This window comes from Octodon degus, unplaced genomic scaffold (assembly GCF_000260255.1).
Source record: "Octodon degus isolate 3935 unplaced genomic scaffold, OctDeg1.0 scaffold00337, whole genome shotgun sequence".
Classification (NCBI taxonomy): Eukaryota; Metazoa; Chordata; class Mammalia; order Rodentia; family Octodontidae; genus Octodon; species Octodon degus.
The window spans coordinates 508,370-524,993 of NW_004524913.1; the positions used below are offsets into that span (position 1 = coordinate 508,370).

Below are 16,624 nucleotides of genomic sequence, written 5' to 3' on the forward strand. Positions count from 1 at the left end.
AAAAATCTTAGGCATAATATGGAACAAGTATTTTTCATTAAGTATTGATATGTTGAAATTTAAGTCCCTACAGAATATGAGGAAAAAACATTTAAAAAATTAAAATATACTTTAAAAATAGGCATAAAGAATTATATAATTCATATGTTTACACATAAATCCAGAAATCTTTCCATATACAACCTTAGAGCAGGAGAGTTTGGGAACATTCCTTTTCCTGTCTCCTGCCTTCATTCAAGACCCCCAACTTTTTGAACAGTCAGACAGACAGACAGCAAGGCAGCAACTGGCATGTCATGACAAGCAGCCCGTATTCAGAAGGACAGAATGAGAGGTACTCCAAGCATGAATCTACTATTACAAATACCAGTATATATAGTTAGTCAGGGTGAGAATCTTTCCATTTAACAGCTAGATTCAAAAATCTTCTGGAGATTCTGAGGATCAGTGCATTGCCCATCTTCCACATATAACTGTATAGCTTGTCAATGTCATGTTTTCTGGCTCTTCTCCTTTCCCTCTCTTAATTGGTTAGTCCGCAAGTTCCTGCTTTCTTTTTACTTGTATTATACCTTTCTATTTGTATTTCTTCTTTTGAGTTCATATACTAGGGAAACTACACAATATTTATATATGTTTGTCTGGTGTAATGCACTTATGAGTATATCTTCAAAAAAAATTAAAAATTAAAAATTAAAAAGGGGCCAGGGAGATGGCTCAGTAAGATAAGCGCTTGACTGGCAAACACAAGGATCAGAGTTCAATCCCTGGTTCCGGAAAAAAAAAAAGTATATCTTCAAGTGGAATCCACTTCAACAGAAAGGCTTCAAGTTTATCATTCTTTATAGTGGAGTAATACTCTACTGTGTAAAAATTAGCACATTTTCTTCAACCATTCCTCAGGTGATGCACATGTTGTTTGTTTCCAAGGTTTGGGATCACAAATTGTGCTGCTATAAACATAGGCACACATATATCACTATGGTGTGATGTTTTCAGATCCTCCGGGAAAATTCCCAGTAGAGGAATAGCTGGTTTGAAGGGAATTTCGAGTAAAATTTTCTAAGGAGTCTGCACACTGATTTCCATAATGATTGCACCAGTCTACATTCCCACCTAGCAGTGGAGAAGGGCTCCTTTATGCCACAGCCTCTCCCACATTTGTTGTTGATTAATTTCTCCATGATAGCCGTTCTTTCTGGGGTGAGATGATAACTCAACATTATTTTAATTTGCATTTCTTGGATGGCTAGTGATGTGGAGCATTATTTCATACATTTATTTGCTTCTTTAAGTTCATCCTCTGAGAAGTGTGTGTGCATCCTGGATTCCCATTTCTGGACTAGGTCTTTAAATTTTGGGGCGCTAGTGTTTTTTAGTTCTTTATAAATTCTAGTGTGCAGTCCTTTGTCTGAGTATGTATTTGTCATGATTTTTTCCAAATTTGTGGGTTGTCTTTTCACTTGTTGGTAATTTCTTTTGATGTGAAAAAAACTTCTCAGTAAGAGCATTTCCCAGTTGTTAATTCTTCCAACTGTTTTCTGTGCAATTTGATTTTTATTCATGAACTCTTTGCCTAACCCAATGTCTGAAATAGTTCCTCCTCCTTTCTCTTCCAGAAGATATAGTGTCTCTGTTTTGATGTTTATATCTTTAATCCATTTTACTTTAGTTTAGTACATGGTGATAAACCTGGGTCAAGTTTTAGTTTTCAGTATGTAGAGAGCCACTTTTTCCAGCACTATAAGTTAAAGAGGCTATTTTTCTTCCAGTAAGTATGTTCGGCCCCTTTGTCAAAGATAAGGTGGTTGAGTGTGTTTGTAGGGGCTTCAACGTTTTCTAATCTATTCCATTGATCCTCAGGTCTATGTTGTATCCAGTACTATGTTGATTTTATCACAATAGCCTTATAGTATAATTTCAAGTCGGGAATTGTAATACCTACTGCCTTGTCTTTATTGCCCAGGATTGCCTTTGCTATTCTAGGTTGTTTCTGGTTCCAAATAAATTTTAAGAATGATTTCTCTAGCACTGTGAGGTATGTCGGTGGTAGTTTGATAGGGATTTCTTTAAATCTGTTCAGAAATTTTGGGAGTATGGCCATCTTCACAATGTTGGTTCTTCTTAACCAGGAGCATGGAATATCTTTCCATTTTCTGAAATCCTCTATGATCTCTTTTTTAAGAGTACTGTAATTTTCCTTGAGAAGATCTTTGACTTCTTTAGTTAGATTAATTCCAAAGTATTTCATTTTCCTCGGTGCTATTGTAAAAGGTATTGTTTTCATAAATTTCCTCTTAGCGTGTTTGTTATCTGTGTAGAGGAATGCTATTGACTTTTGGGTATTGACTTTATAACCTGCTATGGTACTGAATTTCTGTACTAATTCTAGTAACTTCTTGGGGGAGTTTTTTGTGTCTTCCAAATAAAGTATCATTTCATCTGCAAATAGTGATAATTTAACTTTTTCTTTTCCTATTCTTATTCATTTATTTCTTTCTCTTGTCTAATGGCATTAGCTAATGATTCCAGAGCTACATTGAATAGGAGTGGTGATAGAGGGCATTTTTGTTTTCTACCAGATCTAAGAGTAAGAGATTTCAGTTGTTCTCCATTTAGAATTATGTTGGCTGTTGCGTTTTCATAAATGGCTTTTACCAGATTGAAGTAGAGGCCATCTTTTGCAATTTTCTGTAGGACTTTGAACATGAATGAGTGTTAGACTTTGTCAAAAGCTTTTTCTGCATCAATGGAGATGACCACATGGTTTTTAGTTTTCTCTCTATTGATATAGTATATTACATTTATAGATTTTCGAATGTTGAACCATCCTTGCATCCCTGGGATGAATCCTACCTGGTCATGGTGTATGATCGTCTTGATTATTTGTTGTATTCTATTTTCTAGTATTTTATTGAGGATTTTTGCATCCATGTTAATGAGAGAGATTAACCTGTAAGTTGCTTTCTTAGTTGCACCTTTCCCTGGTTTTGGTATCAGTATAATACTTGCCTCCAGAAATGATTTTGAGAGGATTGCTTCCTTTTCAATTTCATTGACGATTCTGAGAGATATAGGGACTACAGCTTCTGTAAATTTCTTGTGGAATTCAGCTTTGAATCCATCTGGTCCTGGACTTTTCTTTGTCGGTAGGTTTTTTTATTACCTCTCTTATTTCACTGGCTGTTATTGGGCTATTGAGAGTGGTTATATCTTGTCAATTCAGTTGTGGTAATTTGTACATTTCTAGGAATCTGTCCTTTTATTCTGTGTCTTCTGTTCTGTGACAGTAAAGATTCTCAAAGTAGCAATTGATAATCTTCTGAATTTCCAGGGTGTGTGTTAGTTACATTCATTTTATTCTTTATTGCTTGTATTTGAATTTTTTTTCTTTCCTCCTTTTGATGAGGTTAGCTAGGGACTTATTGATTATATTTAGTCTTTCTAAGAACCACCTTTTTGTTTCATTAATTCTTTGAACTGTTTTATTTCTGTCAATTGAATTAATTTCTGCTCTAATCTTGATGATTTCTTCCCATGTTTGGGCTCTGGGTTTGCTTTGCTCTTCCTTTTCTTGTTGTTGTAGGTGCAGCATGAGGACGTTTATTTGTTACCTTTCTGTTTGCCTAATGTGTGAGTTCACAGCTATGAATTTCCCTCTGAGAACTGCTTTCTTCGTCTCCCATAAAGTCCAGTAAGTTGTGCTTGAATTTTCATTGAATTGTAGATATTTTTGAATTTCTTGTTTAATTTCTTCTGTGACCCATTGGTTGCTGAGTAGGGTGTCATTTAATTTCCATGTATTGAAAGTTTGTTTCTCGTTTCTTTTGTCACTTTTTTCCAGTTTCATTGCACTGTGGTCAGATAATATGCATGGGATAATTTCTTTTTTCTTACATATACTTAAGCATGACTTATAGACCAGTATGTGGTCTATTTTAGAATATGACCCATGTACACCTGAGAAAAATTTGTATTCAGCTGTATTTGGGTGGAACACTCTGTATATGTCCACCAAGTACATTTGTTTCAAGTTCTGTTTCAGTTCTGTTGTTTCTTTACTAATTTTTTGTCTGGTTTACCTATCTTTTTGGGATAAGGAGGTTTTAAGATCTGTTGTTAAGATTGTGGTATTGGATGTTACATTTTTCATGTCCATTAAGTTTGGTTTTATATTGTATTGTCTCCCTTGTTTGTTGCATACGTAGTTATGAGTGTTACCTCTTCCTCCTGAATTTTTCCTCTAACCGGTATATAGTGGTCTTCTTTATTTCACTTGATCGTTCTTGGTTTGAAGTTCAGACTATCTGAGAATAGGCTTGCTAACCCTGCTTTTTTCTGAGATGCTGGTGTGTGTAGCATTGTTTTCCATCCTTTGACTTTCAGCCTATGAATGTCTTTATGAGTTAAATGTGTTTCTTGTATACAACATATTGTTGGATTTTTGTTTCCTAATCCACTGTGCCAGTCTATTTCTCTTAATTGGTGAACTGAGTCCATTTACACTGATGGTTAGAATTGAGATGCATTGACTTACAATTGACATGTTATTTAACTGTTGTCTTTTTCTCCTGTGTTTAATTGCTTGCCCTATTTAGTTGGTTGTTTCTGATCCCATTCGTGAAATTCTGATCATATTGTTCCCTCTCTAGAATATCTTTCAGGAGCCTGTGTAGGGTTGGCTTTGTCATCATGGAATATTTAGTTGTTGTTTGTCATGGAAGTATTTCACTTCTCCATCAAACTTGATAGTTTTGCAGGTATAGCTGTCTAGGCTGAAATTTATTTTCCTAGAGGATTTGAAGTACTCTGCTCCATGATCTTCTTGCCTTCATGATTTGTGAAGAGAAGTTGGCCAGAATTCTGATGTGTTTTCCTTTGAATGTGATCTGCTTCTTTTCTCTAGGAGCTTTTAGTATATTATTTTTGTGCTGAATTTCTGGGATCTTGACTATTATAGGTCTTGGTCTGTTTTTAATTCGGTTGAGGTTACTTGTCATTCTGTATGCTTCAGTTACCTGAATGTCAGAATGTTTCCTCATAGTTAGGAAATTTTCTATTACTTCTGCTCACATTTTTTTAATGTCATTTGTATTTTCTCCTTCTTTCTCAGTGATGCCTGTTAGTCTCACATTGTTTATGTGTGCATCGACTTACAAGTAGTGAAGATCTTTTCTTACCTTTTCACTATCTGCAGCAGCGTCTTCAAGATCTGAAACTCTGTCTTCACTTTCACTCAAAAGGATTTGCCAGCTTGTGATTGAGATTTTAAGATGCTCTATATCTCTTTGACTCTACTTTGTATGACCTATTTTCTTTTCTGTGTAGCTCATTCAAGGAATCTGTCATTTTTCTAATCTTCTTTATATTTTTTTATCAAGGTCTTCTTTAGAAACAGTTATTAATTCTTTTACTGCAGTGTTTTCTTCATATTGGGTTTCCTCCCTATATTTCTGTAGTTGATTCTTTACTTCAGATGCTATGAGTTCAGTGAATTCTTTTTTTATTTCAAAAACGAATTCTGCTCTGAGTTCCTCTATAACTTTCTGCCCTTCCTTATTTACTATCGACTCTATTAATTCATATATTTGAGCTGAGCTAGTGTCCTCTGCACTTGTTTTGGGTGGGCATTGGGTTTCCTCCATATGTTTCTGCATTTGATTCTTTATTGCAGATGCTATTAATTCAGGGATTTCTTTTTTCATTTCCAATATGAGTTCCTCTATACCTTTGAGCAGTTTTTTCTTTATTTCAGAAGCTGTTGATTCATTGATTTCAACTGTGTGATTCCCAATTTATTCTGCATTAGTGTCCTCTGCCCTTGTTTTGGGTGAGCTTGGGGGTCTGAGATTACATTTTGCTCCATCTGATTGTCATTTTGTGTGGCACTGTCTTTTTACCTCTCTTTTAGAGCTTTGGTGTAGTTATAACCTTAGCACATACTGAAATTCAGGTGCAGAACTACAAAGTTTGGATTTATTCAGTTGTACCTGGCTTGGGTCTGGCTGCTATGCTCAGCTCCCTCCTGCTGCTGCCCTTGGAAGTGATCCTGTTGTGTCCCTCTGACAAGATGTTCTGCTCCTGGACTAGCTTGTGGCTTTGTCCCTATTCTCTTTGCAGGGAATGCACCTGCAAGGTTTCACCCCAAGCCTGTAGTCCAGGCCTGAGCTGAGTCTGGAAGGGACAAGATGGAGTAGGGGGTAGAGGAAACTCTCACACACACTCTCTGGGCCTGGGCTAAGAATTGATCTGGGGGTCCTGAGAACGCAGCAGAAATTCTCACTAGGTGAGCGGGCTGGGTGGTACTGCAGAGTGTTGGGTGGGGTCCTAAGGGGTAGGAAGAGGGTGTCACCCACACTGCACCTGGGCTTGCACTGGCAAGTCCCACAGGCCCAGGATAGCAGGAATCTCTCCCACACACTCACTGGGCCTGGGCTAGGACTGAATCTGGTGGTCCCCAGAATGCGGCAGAAATTCTCTAAATTTATGTATACAAAGACTGTGCACATTCCAAGTCAAGCATTAGTTCCTCAGGGAAGTGTTTCCTGGTTATTCACACTTATTCTGTGCTCCCCATTTTCAAGGTCCTGTGGCATACTATGCATGTCTCTCAATAACTTCTGATTTTTAAATTTGTGTTCAATTCTCAAATATATGCTCTTCAAAGGCAAAGATATTTCCACCTTTACTTTTTTTTTTTCTTTTCAAAGTTTCTAATACTGGGAGAAAATAACATACCATGACTTTTAAATAAATTGTAAGTCAACAATATAATATAAATCTTAAAACAAAAATTAAGATTAAGAAATATTCAGAAAATTAAAAATAGTTAATTAAAAGATTAAATGTTTCAAAACAATTGAACTAAGAAACCATTTTCATGATAGTAAAGAAAGACTAAGAATAAAACAGAAGATACAGTCTGGGCTGCTTAATGAGTTCAGGTCAGTGAGTTGAAGTCCAGTCTTAGCACATAGACAGACCTTGTACCGAAAACCAAATGCAAACGTTTTGATTACTTCATGTTCGTAGAAATTTACACAAAATGAATCAATATTTCAAAACAAAGCTACTATTTAATTGTATGTATTTATATGGCATTTTTCCATTTCTATGAAATGACAAAGATCAGCAAATTTATAAGGGAAATAGGAGATATGAAAGTATTTGATTAGATTCTGAGTTGGAGATAGTGATTTTGGAGTGCACAGTATGAAATTGTACATTGCACATGAACAAATTAACATAACACAGTAATATTTAAATAAGCTGGTTCGAGGAAAAGAACCTTATGAGGCTGCAGATGTAATCATGGGCTCAGTAAATGTTTATGTATTCAATACTGTACAGCTAACAAGTTGGCATGATGGTACATTATAGTAAAAATGATTTCTAATCATTCTAGCATAATGCAGTCCATTAATATAAACTGTTAAAATGTTTATTTAAATAAACATCTGATCTGTATTACATGAAAAAATATTTAAAATAGATATACAGCTGCTTTCTCTTAATTCAATGAATAGAAAGATTTGTACTAATAGTGTTTGGACAGGATAGCATGTCTGCATCTTGTACTATGAATAATCACTAAGAAGACAACAATGTGCAATGTATTAATTAACTGCACAAAATTCTAGTGTGTTGTGGACATGGATAATGTCCATGACACTTACTGGTGGCCAGATGTCACTTGTGGGACTGAGCTACAGTTATTTCTTTGAAATCCACCCTGTAGACTCAGATAGAATCATGACCCATAGGGTGCAGGAGAAGTCCATTTGTAGAGTGTACTGATGGAAATATTTGCTGCTGTACACAAAAGAATAGCTGAGAGACTACTTTTGTATAGCTCTTATTCTCCCGTGATTAATTGTTTGCCCTATTTGGTCGGTTCTTTCCTGTCTCATTCATGGAGTTGTGATTATTTTGACCCTCTCTAGAATCGCTTGGTAGTCTGTGTAGGCTTGGCTTTGTCATCATGAAATTCTTAAGTTGTTCTTTGTCATGGAAATATTTCTTTTTTCCATAATTTTATTGAGAAGCAAATAGCAATCAGACAGTTTCAAACCAAAGGGTAGGACAGTTTCAATAATTAACACACTGCATACATTCCTCCCAGTGGTTAATTGCTGTACAAGATGTGGGCATGATATCCTATTTACAAACACTATTAGAACAAATTCCTCTATTCATTAAGAGAATGTAACTATATAGCTATCCTAACCATTTTGAATACACAGATACAAAATGGACATTCATCTGTATCCCCTTTTTATTGTTTAGTTCCATTATTTGAATATTACAAGTGTGTTAACTCAGCAAAATATTCTAAAAGAGTCCAGTAGTCCATAATAGTATTGGGTCTTCCACTTCACTGGCAATGTCAGAAATTGCTGACCTGAGTCCCCTACATCTCAACATAACAGCATGGCTTTACTTCTTATACTTTGTTTTTATATTTTTCTGCTGGATGGTTAAGACCAAGGTAAAGCAAGACCTGTGTAACAAGAGTTGCAGCTTTTGAGTATGATAAGATCAGTGAAATCCCCTCAGGATTTGTCCTGAGATCCTCTACCTCAGATTGTAGAACCTTTGTCAGTGTCAGCCATATGGATGAATCACGGCCATTGCTTGGGCAATGTGCTCTCTGGGAAAGCCTGAGAGAATGTTTTCTCTCCATGGGACTCTCCTTAGGCACACTCTACATCATCAATCACTTTCCTCTTTGGCCCCATAATCTCCTTGATCAGAAAATTTGGGACACTACCGAGTTACATGTCATGGAAGTATTTCACTTCTCCATTATGCTTGAAAGAGTTTTACAGGGTATATCAGTCTGGGTTGGAATTTGCTTTCTTGCAAGACGTATATTACCGTGCTCCATGCTTTTCTTGCCTTCATGGTTTGTGAAGAGAAATCTGCCATTATTCTCATGGGGTTTCCTTTAAATGTGATCTGTTTTTTTCTCTTTAGCGGCTTTTAGTACACTGCTCCTGTGCTGAATTTCTGGGATCTTGATTACTATATGTCTGGGTGTGGTTTTAATTGGGTTGATGTTATTTGGAGTTTTAAATCCTTTGGTTACCTGAATGTCAGATTGTTTACCCATATCTGGGAAGTTTTCCGCCATTACTTCTATCCATATTCTTTTTACATCATTTATATTGACCCCTTCCTTCTCTTTGATTCCTATTAGTCTCACATTGTTCATCTTTGCATTGTCATGCAGGTATTGAATTAATTTTTCCTGCTTTGTAGTTGTTTTTAAGAGATCTTTTCTTGATTTTTCACTAGGTGCAATGGTGTCTTTAAGTTCTGAAAGTCTATTTTCACTTCCATTCAAATGCTTTTGCCAACTTGTGATTGAGGTTTTAATTTCCTGTATATCACTTTGAATCTGTTTCACACATTCTATTTCTTTCCTATATTGCTTATTCAAGGATTCCATCATTTTTATATTCTGCTCTATTTTTTAACAGTGTCTTCTTTAGAAGCACTTAGTATTTCTTTAATTATAGTTATCATTTCTTTTTTTAGTCCAGAAATTATTTCTGATCTGATTTCCTCTATGCCTTTCTGCAGTTGTTTCTTTACTTACAATGCTATTATTTCAGAGATTTCAGGTTTGTGATTTTCAATTTCTTCTATGCTAGTGTCTTCTGCATTTGTTCTGGGTGGACTCGGGGCCTGAGACTGCATTTTGTTCCTTCTTTTTGTCATTTTATATACCACTTTCTTCTGACCTTTGATGTAGAACTTAGACAGAGTTATTACCTTAGCACCAGGTCCAGATCTACAATGTTCAGACTCTTCCAGGTGGGTGTGGCTTGGGTCTGGCCGCTGTGCTCTACTTCTTCCTGTTGCCCTTGGAAATGAACCCTCTCTTTCACTCTGGTAGGATGTTCTGCTCCTGAATCAGCTGGGTGGGTCTTGCCTCTAAGCTCTTGCAGGGAGTTGTGCTGAAGGGTTCCACACTGGGCCTGGCCTCTGGTTCGAATGAGGATACAGTGGGCCATGGGTCATCTCACACACTAGGCCTGTACTCTGGGTCAAATGAGGATCTAGTGGGCACCAGGTCCTCTCACTCACATGCCAGGCTTGTGCTCTGGGTTGAATGAGGATCTGGAAGGCCCCAGGTGGTCTCACTCACACATCAGGCCTGGGCTCTGGGTCAAATCAGGATCTGGTGGGTCCTGGGTCAGATGAGGATCCGGTGGGCCCCTGGTTTTCTCACTCATACTCTGGGTTGAATCTAGCTCTAGGTTTTCACCTGGACTCATGCAAAATATTAGGATCTAGGCCCTCAGTTGGAGTCTTTAGTATTTAGTGTGTAGATAGATTTTCTACATTTGTTGTGTATGATTCTTGGGTGATTCCTTATAAAGTAATATCATAAAATATCCTGTACTATATTGTTTGACATGCAAAAGACTGCAAACCATGACACCCTTTGTAGAGTAGATTTACCCTGTGGTGGAAACTTTAGGGAGGATGGTGTATAAGGTAAAGATAACTGGAAGGAAAATAGAAGCAAGGCTGGAGGACAACTTATAGTCACACAAGACTTGAGAAACTGGAGAATGGAATAGAAAAGAAAGAATGAAGGATTTCAAGGATTCTCTGAAGTTGGTCTCAGGGTTTTGGGGACAGGATTAGAACAAGAAAACGAAAAATGAAAAACATTGAAAAAAAGAAAAGAAAAAATGAAAAGGAAAATACAGTAAGATAAAATCAAAGACAAAACAAGATATGGCTGAGGAGATGGCTCAGTAGAATAATTGCTTGCCTGGCAAGTGCAAGGGCCTGAGTTCAATTTCCAGTTCTGAAAAAAAATAAATTAGAATGAAACAATATATATTTTAAAAAAGAAGGGCAAGTGGTCCCACCCACCTGTTTCTCCTCCTTATGATTTGTCCCTAAGCACAATGCTAGTTCACCTAATGTACCACCTGTTGGCTCATATTTTGAACTTTTACATCTTTCTATTTTTGCCTTTCCATAGTGTATATCCTATGCTATGTCCTACTGCGTGGATGTAGCTTCCCTGGTGGCCTAGTCCTGCAGTATTGCAGAAAGAGTCATGTTACTGAATTCCTCTGGCTGGGTAGGTTGCTGAGTCCCAGGTGCTTCCCATGTTCCTAAAACTCTCAATTTTCTGAGTGATACTGGTTTCTTGTGCAATTTTTGTTCCAATGTTTGGTTTTTTACCCTGGTTTATGACAAAGAGCTTCTAAATACTTTGGAATTTCCAAGGTTATAGGATTGTCTTTGGTTCTAATAAAATGATTCCTGGTGATCTCCTGGGTTTCAGCTAGAAACTGGAAAACAGAAATTTAAGTGATTCCCTGAGTACTGTGAGCTCTACTAAACATTATTAGATTGAAACTTTCAGACATACTCAACCCAATCCAATGGGAAAGGGAAAGAGGCTGGAGACAGAGTTAATAATTCATCACATGTACATGGTGACACCTCCATAAAAATCCCTAAAGTACATAGTTCAGAGAGTTCCTGGGTTGGTGTATATACACACATGCCAGGATAGTAGTGTAACCCATGAGTATAGAAATTCCTGTATTTAAGCTTCTGCATCTTTCTCAGTGTACTTCTTTTTCAATGTACTTCTTTCTCTGGTTATTCATATTCTCCTCTCCCTCTCCCACTCTTACCTCTCCCTCTTTCTTTTCCTCTTCCTCTCTCTCCTCCCCTCCTCTCTCTGTTCTGCTTATTGAACCTAGTACCTTTGTACTGAGTTATATCCAGCCATTTTTTAAGACAGGATCTTGTTATTTGTTAAGTCACTGATTTTCCTAGGCTGCACTTGAACTCCAGATTTTCTTGTCTCAGCCTTCCAGAGTGCTGGAATTACAGTCCTGGATCACCACAGCAAGCTCTGACTGTTCTCTATATACTGTATAGCAACCTTGCTAATAAATTAGGAAATGTAAGTAGTTCCCTGAGTAATGTGAGACAAAGTAGCAAATTAGTGAACCCAGAAAGACCTGTAAAAGTAGCAAAGTTGGACAAAAGTGTGACTAACCTAAGGAGGGTACCCACTACTTATGATCAATATGATGTGAAGTAAAGACAGACTTGTGAAACTGAACCTCTAACCTGTGGAGTCTGCATTAAGTGACAGAATTCAATTATAAGATACTTAGTGTCCAGAGAATCGGATTGTTATGGGAAAAGCCTTTACATATTTACTGTTAGAAATGAAGTCTAAGGGTAAAAAATGATTTTTTTTTTCTTTTTTGTGAGTGAGAATTTGTTCTAATGTGAAGGTAAGCTTGACAAAACAAATGATATCAGGTGGCCATTGTGATATAATTGTGCAGTATTTGTGAGTGTGTGTGTATATTTCTGCACACCTTATAAGCAGATGCATTGGCTATCTTTGTTCCACTCTAACTTTTCTAGGCTATACATGGCAATCAACTTTGAAAGATAGAAAAAAAGAAAGATAGAAATAATCCCCCTTTTTGTTTTATTTTGTCAGAAATGGGTTTTCCATTGCTGTTAGAGAAGCTGTATAAAGGAGGATATAAATAAAGGACCATGTTGTAGTGAAAAATATATATCTGTATATAAAAATAGAATAGATATGTAGCTACTTTGTCTTAGTTCAATGAGAAGAAAGGTTTGTACTAATAATGTTTAGACAAGACATCATGTCTGTATCTTGTCGTCTGAATAACTACTACTAAAACAACAATATGCAATGTATTAATTATTGTAACTGTCCTACTAACTTGTTTTGATACTGTTTCATTGCTATTTTTCCTCAGTAAAATGAATAAACTTTTTTAAAGAAAAAGATAGAAATAACATCTTCCTTTTGAGAAAAACAGTTGTTCACTGATCTACTAGAATAAAGTAATGTTTCCTCTAGAGAAAAGGTCAAGTATACACATTGATCATTATAAAAGATTATAGTGCCTTTGCAGTCAGATATAGTAATCACATGTCTGTAATCCCAGAATGCTTGGAGGTTGAAATGAGAGGATCAAAAGTTTGAGCCTACTGGACAATTTAGAACCCAGATTGAGCACTTTAGTGAGATCTTATCTCAGGAGAACACTGAGACTTAGGGAACCAGTATGAATGCCAACATTGTAGCTACTATTACTGCTGTGAGGAATGAGTTATTCATTGTTTCTAACCCAGAATTCTTATGGGTTTTTTTGTCAGCATCAATGAACCTGTACTCATTTAATTTGTTAACTTACAAAATAGAAAAAGAGTGCTCACTTCAACAGCACATATACTAAGTAGAAAAGGATCTCAGGCCACTCTGAGCTCTTGGAAATGCCACTTTGGGAGAATATAATATATAGACATATCTGTAACCAGGGTTATCAAGTTTCCTAACAAAGACAGGATCAGCATTATGTGTCACGGTAGTGGTAGTGACCTTATATTGGGAAGATGAGTTTGTCTGATATGAGTAAAATAAGTTGCCTGTTTAAGTCCAAAGACCACCTTACTGGAGGGCTAAACAAATGACATAATTGAGTTAACCAATGATTCCAAGCCAATATGGAGCCATTTGCATCATCAAACCAATTGTTGCTCCAGTGAAATGAGGACTATTTTAAAGCAGAATCTCCAAGTTAACGAAGCCTAAAAAAGAAATTTTTACATGAAATATTTTGGCTAATAACTGGTGAGAACCATGTTACTATTTAAGTAACATATTTTACCTTCAGTGAACAAAAACCCATTGCTACTACATATGTGCCACCTCTGCCTCAAAACAAGTGGAAAATAGTCCAGACATGGTAAACTGTTTGCTGAAATGTGCCAAAAGAAAATCAAGAATAAACACAGACACTAATCAATACAAGGAAGACAAATATCCCCATTCCACTTCTTTGTCCCCATAATAAAAGCATTTCCTATCCCCTATCTTCTTCTAAATATGGTCTCCTTACCTGTTTCCTTTTTCCTTAACCAATTACAGGCTAAATTTATATTTATACAAACCTAATTTAATTCATGTTCATAATGATTTCAGAAAAATCGTAAGACTGAATCATAAACATATTGCTACATTTGTTGATCATTTAACTGTGCATGAAGCACATCCAGCATTATGGAGCTTTAAACAAGCTCCATCACCTGGAGTCTTACAGACAACATAAATTTACTTCTCTAAGTACCAAAGGCTGGAAATCTGAAATCAAGATTTCAGTAGGGTCAGGTTCTGGCAAAGGTCCTCTTCCAGGTTACAGACGGTTGGCCCCTTCTTTTCCTCCCAGTTGGCAGAAATATCGAGTGCACTCTCTAAGATCCCTTTCATAAGTACACTAATCCTATTCATTAGAGCTCCAGCTTCATGATTTTATCAACTCCCAAAAGCCCCACCCTCTAATACCATCACATTGGAGGTTAGGATTTCAGTATGAACTTGGGGGTAAAGCATGAACACTCAGACCATAACAATAATCTTGTTTAATTTTCCTAATAGTCACTTTGTAATATTTTATATTCAAGAAAATATTAGCTGGGAGAGTGGTGGCCAAGACTGGAAGGAGGAAGAAATGAGAAAATGTTGTTTAATGGATACAGCATTTCAATTTTGAAAAGTAAAAAACATTCCAGAAACTGATGGTACAATCATGTGAACATAGGAAAATCCTACTAAACATACACTTAAAGATGCTTAAGGAAGTATATTTTGCATTATGTGTTTTTTACTCACAATTTTAAAATAAATGAATATTTAAAAAACACTGGATTGAAACTGTCTCATTGCTATTTGTTTATCAATAAAATTATGGGAAAAATATTTTAAAATAAATAAATATATAAAATAAAAAAATAAAAAAAAACACTGCAAATATAGGCGCCAGCTGGAAGCAACGATTATATAGTATTCAGAGAGTAGTGGTTAAACAGTAGTTATATTCAGTGGTACTATTGAGTTGCTGTTTTATGGTCATATTGAGGGCTGGGAATTTTCAGTGGGGTACATTCCCAGCCATTTTTCAAACTTTTATTTTGACAAAGGGTCTTGCTAGGTTGCTAAGTTGCTGAGGCTGGGCTCAAACATACAATTGCATGTCTCAGTCTCTTAGAGCATGAGGATCACAGGTGTGCTCCACCACAACCTCTTTCCTTGTCTTTTATTACTTACACTTCAGTAGCACCACAAGTTATCCAGAATTATCCAAAAATATTTTATTGTCATTTCTTACAATCTCCTAGGAGTATGCTTAATTATACAGTCAATGAGTTTGAGATATATAAAGATAACAAAATGCATTTGTCTCCTTTTCACTTAGCAGTGGATTGGAGGATGAAATTTAAGTTTCCTCTAATACTTAGAACATAATGAACAGAAAAAACACAGCTTCTGGAGACAGCCAGATTTGGTGACATTAGAAATTGACATAATGGGGGCTGGTGAGATGGCTCAGTGGTCTAAAGCACCTACTTAGAACAAGCTTAGCAAAGCACAGGGACCGCGGTTCAATCCCCCAGCACCACATGCCAGCCAGCCCCACCCCCTGGTGGGCTGAGCTGGCCACACACACACACACACACACACACACACACACACACATAAATAAAACAAAAGAAATTGACATAATGAAGTGCTAGCTCTTTTACTTTAGATATCTAACATTTTGCTATCATTTATGAATAACTATTTCTCCAGAAGAGCCTGAAATTTAAATATTTTATCTTACTATCAGAATATGAATTCTTAACTTCATAAATATTTTAATTTGCTAATATACTGTTATAGTAATATCAACGGACTTGTTAAAACATCTGGATGGCCCTTTTCCGGTTGCGGCGCCGGGCGGTGGGGAACTCTAGAGTCTGCGTTAGCAACCACGCCGTCTAAGGGCCCGCTCCAGTCCGTGGAAGTGTTTGGTCAGAAGAAGACAGCCACAGCTGTGGCACCCTGCAAGCGGGGCAATCGCCTCATCAAGGTGAACTGGTGTCCCCTGGAGATGATCGAGCTGTGCACGCTGCAATATAAGTTATTGGAGCCTGTTCTGCAGCTAGGCAAGGAGCGGTTTGCTGGTGTTGACATTCGTGTTGGTGTGAAGGATAGTGGTCATTTTGCCCAGATCTATGCTATCCGTGAGTCCATCTCCAAGGCCTTGGTGGCCTATTACCAGAAATATGTTAATGAGGCTTCCAAGAAAGAGATGGAAGATATTCTCATCCAGTACAACCAGCCCCTGCTGGTAGCTGACCGCCTTCGCTGTGAATCCAAAGTTTGGAGGCCCTGGTGCCCATGCTTGTTACCAGAAATCCTACTGACAAGCTCACCATAAGAATCACCATTGGCCTTTGTAATAAACATGGGATTTTGAGGTTGTAAAAAAATAAAATTAAAAAAATGGATGTATTCCATTGCAATAAATTATGGATAGTCCTTTTTTAACCATGCAAGGAAATCTTAATAACCAATGTGAAAACTTACAGTTGTTCAGTTACCATTATAAATTGCTGCTAAAACATTGAAGTTCCACTTTCTGTCAGCTACAAGTGTATAGAAAAATAAAACATAGAGGCCAGGGAGATGGCTCAGAGGAATAAGCACTTCCCTGGCAAGCACAAGGGCCTGAGTTCAATCCCCGGTTCCGCCAAAAAAAAAAAA

At 36.9% G+C, this 16,624-nt stretch overlaps 1 pseudogene; it reads left to right on the forward strand.

The window, feature by feature from the left end:
- Positions 1-16,284, forward strand: part of LOC101587576 — a 120,744-nt pseudogene extending 104,460 nt beyond the window's left edge.
- Positions 16,285-16,624: the final 340 nt, after the last annotated feature.